At 45.6% G+C, this 14,944-nt stretch overlaps 1 long non-coding RNA gene across 1 annotated transcript; it reads left to right on the top strand.

Moving 5' to 3' along the window:
* Window positions 1-4,367: 4,367 nt before the first annotated feature.
* LOC113408114 lies at window positions 4,368-13,378 on the top strand. Its single transcript, XR_003370220.2, has 3 exons — window positions 4,368-4,450; window positions 8,032-8,114; window positions 13,305-13,378. It is a non-coding gene; the product is annotated as an uncharacterized LOC113408114 (long non-coding RNA).
* Window positions 13,379-14,944: the final 1,566 nt, after the last annotated feature.

Raw genomic sequence — 14,944 nt, 5'->3', positions numbered from 1 at the left:
TAGTGACCTCCCTCCAGCCTGGCAGTTCAGTATGACCCCTTGTAGTCTCCTCTTTAACCAGTTCCTTATCCACCTTTCAGTTCTCAAATTAATCCCCATCTTCTCCAATGTAACAAACAGTTTCCCATGTGGAACTGTATCAAATTCCTTACTGACATCCAGATAGATTTGAGCTACTGCATTTCCTTTGTCCAAAAAATTATGCATCCGAAGAAGTGGGTTGTAGCCCACGAAAGCTTATGCTCTAATAAATTTGTTAGTCTCTAAGGTGCCACAAGTACTCCTGTTCTTTTTCCAAAAAATTAGTTACCTTCTTACAGAAGGAGATCAAGTTTCTCTGGCATGATCTACCTTTTGCAACACCATGTTTTATTTATTTATAGTGCTGAAGGCTGGAAGGAACTGTTAGCAATAGGCTGAGAATGGCCATGTGGAGGTGGGGGAGCGGATGGCAGACTGTGTGGAGGTGGGGAGGGGATGTGATGTTGGATTTGGGGATTTTGTTTTGTAGGAGTCCATGTCTCTGCTCCCTGTGGCCGTGGTGCATTTCGTACCAAAGCAGCACGTCAGCAGAGCAGACACACACCACAGCTCTGTCTGGAACACGCAGCATTCACTGCCAGACGGGCTGGGCAGTTTTTCAGGGACCCACATTGTTATGCCTGGCTGGGGTGGATTCACTTGGACGAGGGTCTGGGGCTCTGATAGTTTGGGATGTTCCTTTTTGCATAGTCAGTGCTTTCCCTTTTTTGTCTTACCCCCACCTATGCCCAATGCCCACTCTCTTCTTAACTTAGGGGGGAGGGATAGCTCAGTGGTTTGCGCATTGGCCTGCTAAATCCAGCATTGTGAGTTCAATCCTTGAGGGGGCCATTTAGGGATCTGGGGTAAAATCAGTACTTGGTCCTGCTAGAGAAGACAGGGGGCTGGACTCAATGACCTTTCAGGGTCTCTTCCAGTTCTATGAGATAGGTATATCTCCATATATTATTTATTTAACTTGCTTTGGTTATTTCAGTTCCAGTTTTTAAATGGGATCTAATAATTGCAAAGCTGAATAAAAGATAAAACAAACAGAACCATTTGAATTTTGGCACATAGCTGGTAGAACTATACCTAGTGAAGGTCTGCTGTAATTACCTGGTTACCTATAGCATTTTCTGGTGGGGTGGATAAAGCAATGTCAAAGATCCAAAAGCGCTTTTTAGGGCAAAAGGGCTCATCAGGTGTTTGCTCTCTAGGGAGCATGTCACCGGCCAGGGCTTGCAGTCTTTCAGGAGTGATGCGCTGGATTGTATTTAGTAATCTCCAAATAAAAGGTTAAGACTGCTGGTTCACAATATCCAATGAAATCTTGCAAACAATTATACAAACAGACTCTAACGCTATTAAAACAGCATGGTATTAATACTGATTCAAAACTGAAATTAAAATTATGGGATAAATGCATGGGAATGGAACTGACACCTAATTTCCATTTCTTAATGCTTGAAATTTTGACACTTGCTCACATCATCTTTTTTTGTAAAAGCGATGCACAGCACACAGTCAAGTTAATGAATGAAAGCACACCAATTATTGACTGCTTTGTGTTGCATAAGCATCTGATTGAGCACCTAATTCAAACTGTATCACTGTAAGTGGAAATGTATCAACACAGCTTAGCTCCAATGTGCTTAAATGTGAATGAAAAGTTTCTAAATTAAATACATGGCAGGATGGTAAACGGGGAAAATACACAGAAGTGCCTCTACCCAGTCCTCTTGATTTCTTGTCCCAACCCCCCATGAGTTCTGGCCTCTTGGTCAAGTTGGCTCCCAGTCCCACATCAGCTGTGACCTCTCCCAGCCTAACCAATTTCTACTGCACTTCTTCATCGCCCTCGTCCAGGCAGGGGGTTGGTGCTGCAGCCCATAAGGCACCTGCGTTAATCACTGTCTCACATACTGGGGCTATTTAGATTTCAGGGAACGATTTATCAGAGTTTCTAACTCTGGGAGGTGGGAGAGAGGAGAGGTTGAGAGGGAGTTTGCTCCCCACACTCTGTAGGGTCATGTTCAAGCCTGGTAGCCTCCATGTTACCTCCCCCTCCCCCATGTGTCAGAGTGTCACTTTCTGATCATAATGCCACTGGCCTCAGCAGAGCTCCCAGACAGGAGCTACATCACTAGGGGATTATGGTGGAGAGCACGTGTCAGTGACTTAGGGTAAAATACATCATAGGGAGGGTGTAATTATCCCCAAAGCAAGCATTACAGTCCAGGAAGTGAAAGAATTTGAGTACTTAGTTATTTAAAAGTACACTTGAAAGGATTGGATTTTTATCAATAAATCTCACTAAATGTTGATTTCACTGTACACACATACACAAACACAAACATATTTATATAGGCAAAATACAAAAATGCTTCTGGAGAAAGTTGAGTTTGATTTAAGGATATTTACACTCTATATTTTGCATGTGACATTGACAATTTGTGTTTGAACAGTTATAAAGATTTGGCTTTTTAAATCTCAACATTTATTGTAATTAAATAATTGTTGTCTGACCACCCCTGTAACTTCCCACAGCTCTTAACATTGAAATTGTAAATATTGGAAAAAGGTCTTAAAATAAATATCAATATCATCTATTGAAATTTTAAAAAGAAATAGACAAAATGAATTTTGCCAAACCCACTTAACAGCAATCACAATATGCTAGGGGATGGAAATTCACAGCTAAGGCACCAACCTTTAACTCTGCCCTGTAGTGACACCAGGCAATCGCCATAGGGCTATGAATAAGGCATTTTACAGTATAAAGTTCCAGATTAGATTATACCAGTTTGTAAAGACACATGAGATCTTTCACTCAGGGTATCACCGTCACTGGGGTGTTTCTTTTATTGGTAATTCCCAGAAGTCAATAGATAAATAACATTCTATCCGTTATGAAGTGGCCCTTTCAGATTTCTGGGGAGTGTCTATAATGTTGCACTAGGGGCCAGGTCCTTGGAGAGACGGAGCCTTGGTTTCATTTTAACTTGTCCATGCTCAGCAGGTACCGGAATTTGGTTCAAAGTATTTCTATGTTTCCCTGGCCTGTTCTTAAAAGTGCTACTATAGAAAGTGGGGAAGGGCAAAACTCACTGTAGGATCAGTAGCTGAGTCCCTTAGATATTTATAGTTCATTGGAAGAAGGACGGGGATTGGTGGGTGTCTGGGGATTTAATAATAAACACACAAATATCATCGTTCTTAATGAATTGTCATCTTATGATTCCCATAACACACTAATAAACTCTGGCCACCCCTGGCAGTCCAGGGAGGGAGTATTAATAAACTCCTTTGGCCAGTGTTGAACCTAAGGCACAAGGATCTTTCAGTGGCTGTCTGAGTCACCCAGAGTGAAATTCACTTCATTGGATAAATCCCTAGTTGCTGGCTCTGCAGAGGGGTGGGGAGGTGAATTCCATCCCCCATTCCTGGGCATGGGAGCCCCACACAATCCTCACCCCAATCTCAGCCACTACCCAAACCTTCCCCTGCAGTAATGGACCCACTTGATGTTGCCAGTGCCATCTGCCATGGGACCTAGAGGGGGCAGAGGCCCAGCTCCAGAACTGCTCCCCCTGCCCAGAGCCCCCATGCTGTGCTGGAGTTGCCCTGGCTTTCAAGTCTGCAGATGGGTCTAGCTGTCTGGGGACCCAGCCCGTGCACCCACCACACACACACACACACACTTCATCTCAACACACATCCCAGGATGGGGAAGGACCATCTGGGGCTGGCTGCAGTCTCCCCTTGCTGCTGTGAGAGGAATGGGGTGGTCCCCCATATAGGACACAAACACACCCATGGGCAGATGGGAAATGTAGTTTCCTCTGTGGGGTTGAAAATGTTTGGTTTAGAGTCATGAGCTCTGTCTTCCTGCTTATTTCTCCTTCTGCCACTTTCAGGTCTTTTGGAGAGACAAGGTGTGTGAAGTAATTTCTTTTAGGACCTATTAAAAAAACTACTTCTCTTTAATATCCTGGGACAAACATGGCTACAAGAACCCATTCAGTCTTTCTCCTTTTCCCTTTGTACCTCCTCCCCCTCTTACTTCCCCCTCAGCTGAGACTGTCCCATGTGATGAGGAAATTAGGGTTCACTCCTGTAATGATTGGGTCCTGCCATCACTAATGGGAGTGAAAGCCTCTGTATGTCAGTGACAGCAGCAGCTCTGGGACTTGGAGACACCTGGGGAGAAGAGATGGGAGTGAGCAGGTGATGTTTGTGCAGGGTGTGAGTTATTCCTCACATGCAGAATTCATGTCCAGCGCATAATTTCTTTTTCCCCCCCGCAGAAAATACATTCTGCCTGAGAAGTACTGCATTTACACCTTTCACCCACCAGAGGCCACTCTGGAGCCAGACCAGCCAGCAGCCAGCTGGGTTCATCACAGCACTCTGCCTGCAGAGCCAGGTTAGGACAGACAATGGGGCACATGGGATGGCGTGTGTGTGTGTCACAGACCGGGGTTCAGAATGCCTAGTGAGGCAGGGTACACAGACTGGGGCATAGCCTTAGGAGCTAGTGGGGTGACAGCATTGAGCCAGGGGTTGAATGGGAGAGGGGCTGCAGGGCCACATGGTGACAGGGGGTATGGAGGTTCAGGGACACATGGGGGGCTGCAGGGACACACAGGGACAGGGGCAGGTGTGCCTGACTGAATGGGAGAGGCTTGTGGTCAGCCAGGGTCTGCATGAGGGAGGCTCCCCAACTCCTAACAATCGCTCCCCCTCCCCCCAAAAATCTATTTCATACGTCTCCTACCCACACCAAATAACCCACCAGGTTCACTCCCAGGCTCCTTCCCTCTCCCTCAGCTCCCCTGTTGCCCCTGACTCCTCCAAGCCTTTGCGCTGCTGCTGAGGAGTGTGGGAAATACAGTTCTCTATTGTATTTTGAAGTAATTACTCAAAGTTCTGTATTAATATGCCTAGTAAGGAATCTATTTGTAAAAAAAATTACCTGAATCGTTGGTGCTTTTTTGTTTGTTTTTTGGGTCAGGGGGTTGTCTGTATGGTTAGAGACATACTTGGTGACAGGTATTTTGAAATAAATGACCAAAACAATTGAAAATGGCAGGCTTATATTTTGTTATTTTGACAAATAAAATATGCAGAATTTTAAAATATTGGGTGTAGAATTTTTAATTGTTTGGCGCAGGAGTAGTGAGTGCTTGGTAAAATACAGGATGCTGCTGTCTCCTTTCTGATCCAGGAGCTGGGCTGAGCAGTTGCTGCTCCCCAGTGGTGTCAATTTATTCACAATTTCTCTATTCTCCTCCACTGATTTTGTCCCCTTTTCTCTCTAAAGCTCCAATGCTTTTTAAAAAACACCTCAGATTTGGCGGGTTTCCCCACCCACTCTATCTGCAGGATTTCTCCTTGCTTCGGTGGGAAATTGTTGCCCTGAGCTATTCCCCAATGGGAAGAGTGTAAGGGTATGTCTACACTGGCAGAGTTACAGCGCCGCTCAGAGAGCGCTGAAGGGAAACCGCTATTGTGTGTTCACACTGTCAGCTGCCTGCGCAATAGCGTGTTCACACTAGCAGCACTTGCAGTGATATTCAGAGTGGTGCACTCTGGGCAGCTATCCCACAGAACATCTCTTCTTCTTCTGCCACTAGGAGTTGTGGGAAGGTGGAGGGATCATGGGGCATCCTGGGTCCTGATACAAAATTACTAAAGATACCAAAGATAGTTAAGACCCAGGCAAACTGCGAAGAGCTACAAAAGGATTTCTCAAAGCTGGGTGACTGGGCAACAAAATGGTAGATCAAATTTAATGTTAATAAATGCAAAGTAATGCAGATTGGAAAGCATAATCCCAACTATACATATAAAATGATGGGGTCTAAGTTAGTTGTTACCACTCAAGAAAGAGATCTTGGAGTCATTGTCGATAGTTCTCTGAAAACATCCACTTAGTGTGCAGCGGCAGTCAAAAAAGCAAACAGAATGCTGGGAATCATTAAGAAAGGGATAGAAAATAGGATAGAAAATATGTTGCCTCTATATAAATCCATGGTATGCCCACATCTTGAATACTGCATGCAGATGTGGTCGCCTCATCTCAAAAAAGATATATTGGAATTGGAAAAGGTTGAGAAAAGGGCAACAAAATGATTAGGGGTATGGAATGGCTTTTGTATGAGGCGTGATTAATAAGACTGGGACTTTTCAGCTTGGAAAAGAGACGGCTAAGGAGAGATATGATTGAGGTCTATAAAATCATGACTGGTGTAGAGAAAGTAGATGAGGAAGTGTTGTTTACTCCTTCTCATAACACAAGAACTAGGGCTCACCAAATGAAATTAATAGACAGCAGGTTTAAAACAAATAAAAGGAAGTATTTCTTCACACAATGCACAGTCAACCTGTGGAACTCCTTGCCAGAGGATGTTGTGAAGGCCAAGACCATAACAGGGTTCAAAAAAGAACTAGATAAATGCATAGAGGATAGGTCCATCAATGGCTATTAGCCAGGCTGGGCAGGAATGGTGTCCCTAGCCTCTGTTTGCCAGAAGCTGGGAATGAGCGACAGGGGATGGTTCACTTGATGATGACCTGTTCTGTTCATTCCCTCTGGGGCACCTGGCATTGGCCACTGTCAGAAGACAGGATACTGGGCTAGGTGGACCTTCCACATTTGGCGCCATCTTTCAGTGGTTTGTGTACTGCACGCTCTGCCTCATCAGTCTGCAGGAATGAATCCTGCATTGTTGACCAGTATGCTGCTCACTCGGACTAACATGTCACAAGTGGCCGTGGAGTTATTCCTTAAAGCAGCAAAGGCAAGAGGAGTGTGACATTGATCTCGCCACACGTAGTAGCTATGACACAAGATTGCTTGTGGCATTCACAGGGGTGCTGAGGATAGGACAAGAAGCAATGTGCTTAAATTGCAGCAAAGGAGGTTTAGGTGGGACATTAGGAAAAACTTCCTGTCAGGGTGGCTAAGCACTGGAATAAATTGCCTAGGGAGGTTGTTGAAACTCCATCATTGGAGATTTTTAAGAGCAGGTTAGAAAATACCTGTCAGGGATGGTCTAGATAAAACTTTGTCCTGCCATGAGTGCAGGGGACTGGACTAGATGACCTCTCGAGGTCCCTTCTCGTCCTATGATACTCAGATATTATCGCAGGCAGCAACTCAAAAGCATTCAATAAAGTCTAAACACTAAACACATTCTTATAATTCTAATACCTGTTTTAACAATACTAATACATGTGAGCAAGACTGATTCCAGCTATGCGTTTGTCCCTGTTCAATTGAGACATGGGGGCTTTTGCAAGAGCTAACTCCTCATCTGCCAGTGTCACAGGCAGAATGGGCAGGGATGGTGTCTCTAACCTCTGTTTGCCAGAAGCTGGGAATGGGTGACGGGATGGATCACATGATGATTCCCTGTTCTCTTCATTCCCTCTGAAGCACCTGGCATTGGCCACTGAGCTAGATGGACCATTGGTCTGACACAGTGGGTTGTTCTTATGTTCACAGTTTCTATCAGGAGTATCTACTCATCTGGACTCACTGGGAAGCCACAGAAAGAAACAAGGTGTGCTGAGACAAGGAGGCCCAGTCTCTCAGCCCCCAGGGTCACACTTGTCAAAAGCTAAAACTAGGCCCAGCCCATGAAAGGGGGCACTCCCAGGAGAGACTGTATAAAGGCTGGAGCATCAAACAACTTAGTAAACCTGAGACAGCTGCCTTGGGGACAATGACAGGGAGAATCCCCCAAAGTCACTCCTGGGATTCTGCTCTTCTCTGGACTTTGATTCAGAGACTCAGTTACTGGGAGGGTTTCACCATGTCTCAGAGGGTTACACCCTGGTGGGAGGAGGCTAGGCCTGTCTGGAATAAGGTCACTCTGTGCTTCACAATGTGGCAGAACCTAGAATGTCCGTTAGCAGGGAAAAATCCTGGGGGGAATCGGCTTGTGGAATGGACAAAACCCCCATCTGAATGCTCTCACATTGCCCTTCTCGCCCTGGCAGGCTACAGAATAATGTCCACATTTTGCTCCAGATCGTCCCCTCCTCCCAGTGGGAAGGAAATGGCTGTAGTGGAGCTGGCTCAGGTAAGGGATTATCAGGGAGCTGATGGTGGGTTCTGCTTGGAGGGAGAGGAGCAGTAAATGCATAGGAGGGTGGGAGCTGCTAGAGGTGGTGGGAGGCAGGACATTTCTAGATTGGAGAAAGGGAGGGGACAGGATGTGACAAACCTGCTGAGACTTGTGTAATCTAGGGTGTGATGGGTTGTCACCCTGGGGTGCAATGTGGGGGGCTTCTGGGAACCGCTGTGCCCTCTAACCCTGAAGCTGTGTTGGCCCTTCTCACACTGCTTTGCTGGAGATTCAGCCAGCCTCTCAAGCCCTGTTATCACCCTATACAACAGCAGGTGGCACCACACATCCAACTAAGCTACCTGAGTGCTTTACCTAAGCCACTCAAAGACAGATAGAAGACAACAGCCAATTTCCCAGCTCCCCAACCTTGCAGACCTGCTGTAGTATATATCCAGAATTATACCATCTTATACTGCATAGGGATCTGTATAATGTAAGCTCATTAATATAGGTCGCCTTCCCCTCGATATGGGAAAGATATGCACAACAAGCTTGTGCTAACCAAGCTGAGATTTTCCCCAGACACTTCACTCAAAATACACTGGTTAAGATACAGCATAAAAGAAGTTTATTAACTACAGAAAGATAGATTTAAAGTGATTATAAGTGGTAGCAAACAGATCAAAGCAGATTACTTAGCAAATAATCAAAAACTCAAACTAAGCCTAACATACTAGATCAGGGGTCGGCAACCTTTCAGAAGTGGTGTGCCGAGTCTTCATTTATTCACTCTAATTTAAGGTTTTGCGTGTCAGTCATACATTTTAACATTTTTAGAAGGTCTTTCTCTAAGACTATAATATATAACTAAACTATTGTTGTATGTAAAGTAAATAAGGTTTTTAAAATGTTTAAGAAGCTTCATTTAAAATTAAATTAAAATGCAGAGCCCCCTGGACCGGTGGCCAGGACTCGGACAGTGTGAGTGCCACTGAAAATCAGCTCGCGTGCCGCCTTTGGCACACGTGCCATAGGTTGCCTACCCCGTACTAGGTGGATAGAATTTGAATTAGCAATTTCTCACCCTGAATGACGATAGAAGCAGTCCATCAAGTTTCCATACACAGGCTAGAAATCCCATTACCCTGGGACCAGCACTACCCCAGTTCAGTCTTTATTCCTCAGGTGTTTCCAGGAGTTCTCTTGTGTGGGGAATGAGGCCAAGAGATGATGTCACACTCCTGGGTGTGGAGTTCTGTCCCACTTAGAGAGAGATTAATGAGTCTGCTCTACCATCTTAGTTAAGGGCTACATGGCTTTTTAGCTCATGCAGTAGAGGCTCGTGCACTAAACTCGAGAGGCCTGAGGTTCGATCCCACCCATTGATGACCGGGGTCCATTGGTGTTACAATAGCAGCCATTACTCATAGGTTCACTGAAAGGTTCATGGAAATGCTAAGCTCTTCCATTGTCTTTGCTGATGAGCCATCAGCACTGTCTGGCTTCTTCATTGTTGTACCTGAAAGGCTCGTTGTGGGTGTAACACATTTGAAATTCAGATACATAGTCAATATCCATAACTTCAGATACAAACATGATCCATGCACACAGGTAGGATAATTATTGTGACGGGTTGGTTCACAGAAACCCCCTTGGGAGCTGCCACCTAATGTACCAAGACTACTTCTATTCCTGTTTTCCCTGCCAGCTCAGGACTTCAGCACCCTGTCTTGCTGAGCCAGACACTCCCGTCTGCTCCAACACAGACCCAGGGTCTGAATTACTTGCCCCAAAGCTGCAAGTTTACCTGAAAACAGCTCACAGAAGTTTGCTTGTCTTTAGCACTCAGATGCCCAACTCCCAAAGGGGCCTAAACCCAAATAAATCCATTTTACCCTGTATAAAGCTTATACAGGGTAAACTCATAAATTGTTCACCCTCTATAACACTGATAGAGAGATATGCACAGTTGTTTGCTCCTCCAGGTTTTAATACATACTCTGAGTTAATTACTAAGTAAAAAATGATTTTATTAAATACAGAAAGTAGGATTTAAGTGGTTCGAAGTAGTAACAGACAGAACAAAGTAAGTCACCAAGGAAAATAAAATAAAATGCGCAAATCTATGTCTAATCAAACTGAATACAGATAATCTCACCCTCAGAGATGCTTCAGTAAGCTTTTTCTCAGACTGGACACCTTCCAGGCCTGGGCACAATTCTTTCCCCTGGTACAGCTCTTGTTGCAGCTCAGGTGGTAGCTAGGGGATTCTTCATGATGGCTCCTCTCCTCACTTTGTTCTCTTCCACCCCTTTATATATCTTTTGCATAAGGCGGGAACCCTTTGTCCTTCTGGGTTCCCCCCCCCCACACACACTGGAAAAGCACCAGGTTAAAGATGGATTCCAGTTCAGGTGACATGATCACATGTCACTGCAAGACTTCATTACCCACTTGCCAGCACACACATATACAGGAAGACTTAACAAGTAAACACAGCCATCTGCAGACAATGGTCCTGGTTAATGGGAGTCATCAAGATTCCAAACCACTATTAATGGCCCACACTTTTCATAATTACAATAGGCCCTCAGAGTTATATTTCATATTTCTAGTTTTAGATACAAGAGTGGTACATTTATACATATAGGATGATCACACTCAGTAGATTATAAGCTTTGTAATGATACCTTACAAGAGACCTTTTGCATGAAGCATATTCCAGTTACATTATATTCACTTATCATATTTTTATAAAACTATTCCAGTTACATTATATTCACTTATTATGTTTTTATAAAACCATATAGACTGCACAACATCACAATTATATTTAGCAAATCATAACTTTTGACACCGCACATGACACACCTTGTACAAAATGCATCATAATTATGTCATAATCATATTATAATCACACCACTATGGGGTGTAGTGTCAGATAGGGCCTAGTTTCAAGGCACAGGAGTTGGGAATGGAACTTCCCCTCTTTGTGGAACAGGAAATAACCCCCCAGCCAGGGCTGGGAAAACTTCCCAGACTCCCAGTGCTGGAGCCTGAATCTACTGACACTTTATTAGTTACCACCACCCCCAATCTTTGTGGCAACTGCAAAATTTATCAGTGATGATTTTATATTCTCTTCCAGGTCATTGATAAGAATGTGAAATATCACAGGGCCAAGAACCAATCCTTGCGGGAACCTGCTAGAAATCAATCCACTCAACTACGCTTCCGCATTTACAATCACATATTTTATGTATGCCATGTTTATTTTGAATCATTCTAGTTTTTTAGTCAAAATATTGTGGTGAACCAAGTCATTAGCCTTACAGAAGTCTAGGTATATTACATCAATACTATTTGCTGCAACCAAACTTTTGACTTCATCCAATAAAGATATACAGTTAGTTTGATAGGATCTATTTTATCTAAACCTTTGTTGATGGATACTAATTATATTACCCTCCTTTAAGTCTTTATTAATGAAATCCAGAATTGGCTGCTCCATTCTCTTGCCCAGTATTGATGTCAGATTGACACTCTTCTAATTAGCTGGGTCATCTCTTTTATACTTTTTAAATACTGGCACAGCATTAGCTTTATTCCAGTCTCCTGGAATTTCCCCAGTGTTCCAAGCCCTAATGAAAATCAACATTAACAGTCCAACACGCTCCTCTGACAGGTCTTTTAAAACTCTTCGATACAAGTTATCTGGACCTGCTGATTTAAACATGTCCAAGTTTAATAGGTGCTGTTTAACATCCTCGTGAGTTATTACTGGAATGGAAAGAGTGTCGTCATCAACATCTTATGATATGACTACATCATCTGTTTTCCCCCCAAATCCAGGAGAGAAATATTTATTGAACACTTTTATCTCTTTTGTATTATTTTTGATAATTCTGCCATTTCCATCTAGTAATTTACTACTACCATTGTTAGGATTCATTTTGTACTTAATATACTTTTAATAACTTCCTTCTCATTTTCATTGTTTGGTCATTGATTTCTGATAGCTTCTGTAACGGGGTCTAGACTCAGCACCGCTGGCATCTCCTGCTAGTTGCTCCGGGAATTAGCTCTTGTCTGTCCGTGGTGTCTCGCCCGTTGTCTGCTCTGCTGATTTGGGAACCACCTTGCTCCCTGCTTTGTGGTGTCCTCTTCAGGACATTGCCCTCCAGAGCCCACTACTCCATTCTCACCCCCTTCGGGGGGAGTTAACGGCAGTCCTTCGGCTTGCACCTGCCTCAGTGGCCAACCACAACCCCAAAGTCTAGCCCCTCACCTCAGGGGTAAGTTGCAGTCTTTCTCAACCACACTCCTCAGTGGCCAGGTGCAGTGCAAGGGGGGAAGAGGGGGAACTCAGGGCCACGCGCTACTGTGGGTCCTGACCCAGGGACCCTCTAGCGGCAGCCTCCCTCTGCCCTCCTTCTTTCCCCTCTTGTCCGCCTATCTTCTCTGGGCCCCTTCCTCTTTGGCCTCGAGCACCTTCTCCACCCTTTTTATGAGGGGCCGCAGCCTGGCAGGTAACTGGGCTGGAGCTCTCCTCTGCTCCCCCAAGCCTGCCCCGCACTGCTCTGTCCAAGGTGCTACCTCCCTACCTCAGGAGCCACTCCTCCCTTGCTAGTCAGGGAAAGACTGCCCTCTCCTTTGCTAGGCAGCCTTTATATAGAGCCCAGCCCAGCCCTGATTGGCTGCCTCTTTCTTTGCTCTCCACAGCCCTTTGCTGATTGGCTGCTGGTCTGCGCAGCCTCTCTGGCCTGTTCCAGCCCTTTTTCTCATGGAGTGGGGCAGCCACCCAACTACCCTTCCCTTACCAATTTTCTACAATTCTGACCTTCTAACTTATATTCTTTACTATTGACTTCCCCTTTCTTCCATATATTTTATTTGGAGAGTGTTGGGATTCCTACCAGGGAGACACCAGCAGGGTCCAGAGACAGCCCCATCTCCTCTATCAAGCTCTGGCTAGTAAGTATGTGATAAATGTGAAGACCCTGCCTCCGTCTGTCAGCTGGGTGACTCAAAGGTTCTCTCTTTCTACCCTCTGATGCCTCCTGGCTGCTCTAAGCAAGGTGGGGTGCGACTCTGTTAACATGTGCCTCTTGGAGCTTAAATTTACATGGCCCTGCTGTTCCGTGAATAGTGGGGTTGTGACTGGGGCAGCAGGTACTGAGTGTTGGACTCTTTCTCTTTCAGGGGTTGGTGACTTTTGAGGAGGTGGCTGTGTATTTCACCAGGGAAGAGGGGGCTCTGCTGGACCCTGCTCAGAGAGCCCTCTACAGGGACGTCATGCAGGAGAACTATGAGATGGTGGTCTTGCTGGGTAAGGAGTCATGTCCTCTTGGTTACTAGAAGCTGTGGGGTCTCTGAAGAACTTGAGTGGTAATAACTTTATACCTTTACTCATGTATGCTTTGCAGGTTTCCTTTCCCCCCTTTTGTTGCCTTATCTCCCACCTATTAGTATAATTTTTGGACATGTGCCTTTTTGGTGCTGTCAGTCATTTTAAAATTTCATTTAATATATCCTTATTGAATGCATTAAAACTACATTGATAACGATAGCTTTCATGCCTTTCCTCATTTTAAGAGGAAAATATGCTGCCTGTAGAATTCTAAATTAAGTAAATAGGTGTATGACTCATGCATGGCTTGTGTGACAGTCAGATGTGCTCCTCTTTTGATAGGAGAGCGTATAATGTTGCCATTCAGGACCCCACGGGTGAAGGGAGAACAGAGCCGTGGGAGGGGAGGAGAAGGGGGGCAGAGATAATTCTGGGATGCCAGGACATGGGGAGAGTGTGTGCAGGGTTAGAGCTAAGAAGGAGCAGGGAGGGATGAGGTAGTGAGAGACGAGGAGGGAACACGAGAAGTTCCCAAGGTGCCGGGAGGTGGTGCCAGCTGAGAGTAATGGGAAGAAGGAAAGGGGAGTGTGGAGGAAGGGCACCCAGGAAGTGGGCTGGGTGGGTCAGTGGGAGGGAGGAGAGGTTTAGGGATCTAGAGCTGTGGGGGATCCCAGACCTTTAACCCTGATTCCCTACCCAGCCTTGTGGCTTTAGAGCCTACGCTCCAGTTTTATTTCTGTTCAGTTTCACTTCATTATACATCCCCCCCCGCAAATATTATTATTTTAACTCTTGACCTCCCTCTCCCACTCATTACCCCCCTTCACATATAACATCCCCATCTCTAGGCACAGCGACCCTGGCCAACCATCCTGAGTCCTTGCGGCATTCCTCCCGCCCATAGCAGGGCCACTAGCCAGGCACAATGGGCACTTTGCTGATGATGTCATGGGGTGGTAGTGTAGCCTGTACAATTATTACACCTATAAGGTTACGTATTGGGGTGTGTAGGCTGCGTGACCATCGCTATCACGCTCTGAGGGAGACCATGCCTCCTCACTATCACGTACCTGTAAAGGTGAGCTCAAAAGGAGGGAATTAGCTGCACTTAGTGTCCCGTCCCTCCAGCCAGGCAGAGCAATACAGAAGTCTATGAGCCCCAGGCCCTCGCTCCGGGCAGGGCAGCAAACTATTAGTAAAATCTGACCTGCAATGAGGGCAGAGCGGTTAAGCATTCTGTGAGCCCAGGTAAGGTTGAGCACCAGCACAGTCTAGGGGGTCAGGTAAGGGAGAGCACTAACAGAGGCCTCCTTGCCTAATATGGGGAGGCTGCCACCCCAGGAGTAGGGTGGCAGGGGGTAAGGGGACATGGGCCCGCCCAATTCCACCACGTCCCAGCCCAGGGCCCTAACAGTGGTGGAATAATCATCCATTGTGGGGATCTGCCCCGCAACACGCTCACCTAGAATCAGGCCCGCACATAACCAGATGG

The sequence above is a fragment of the Terrapene carolina genome, unplaced genomic scaffold (genome assembly GCF_002925995.2).
Source record: "Terrapene carolina triunguis isolate 2854851 unplaced genomic scaffold, T_m_triunguis-2.0 Scaffold787, whole genome shotgun sequence".
NCBI classification, from domain to species: Eukaryota; Metazoa; Chordata; order Testudines; family Emydidae; genus Terrapene; species Terrapene triunguis.
Note: the sequence above shows the minus strand (reverse complement) of the source record. Positions and strands in the feature narration are given on the sequence as shown.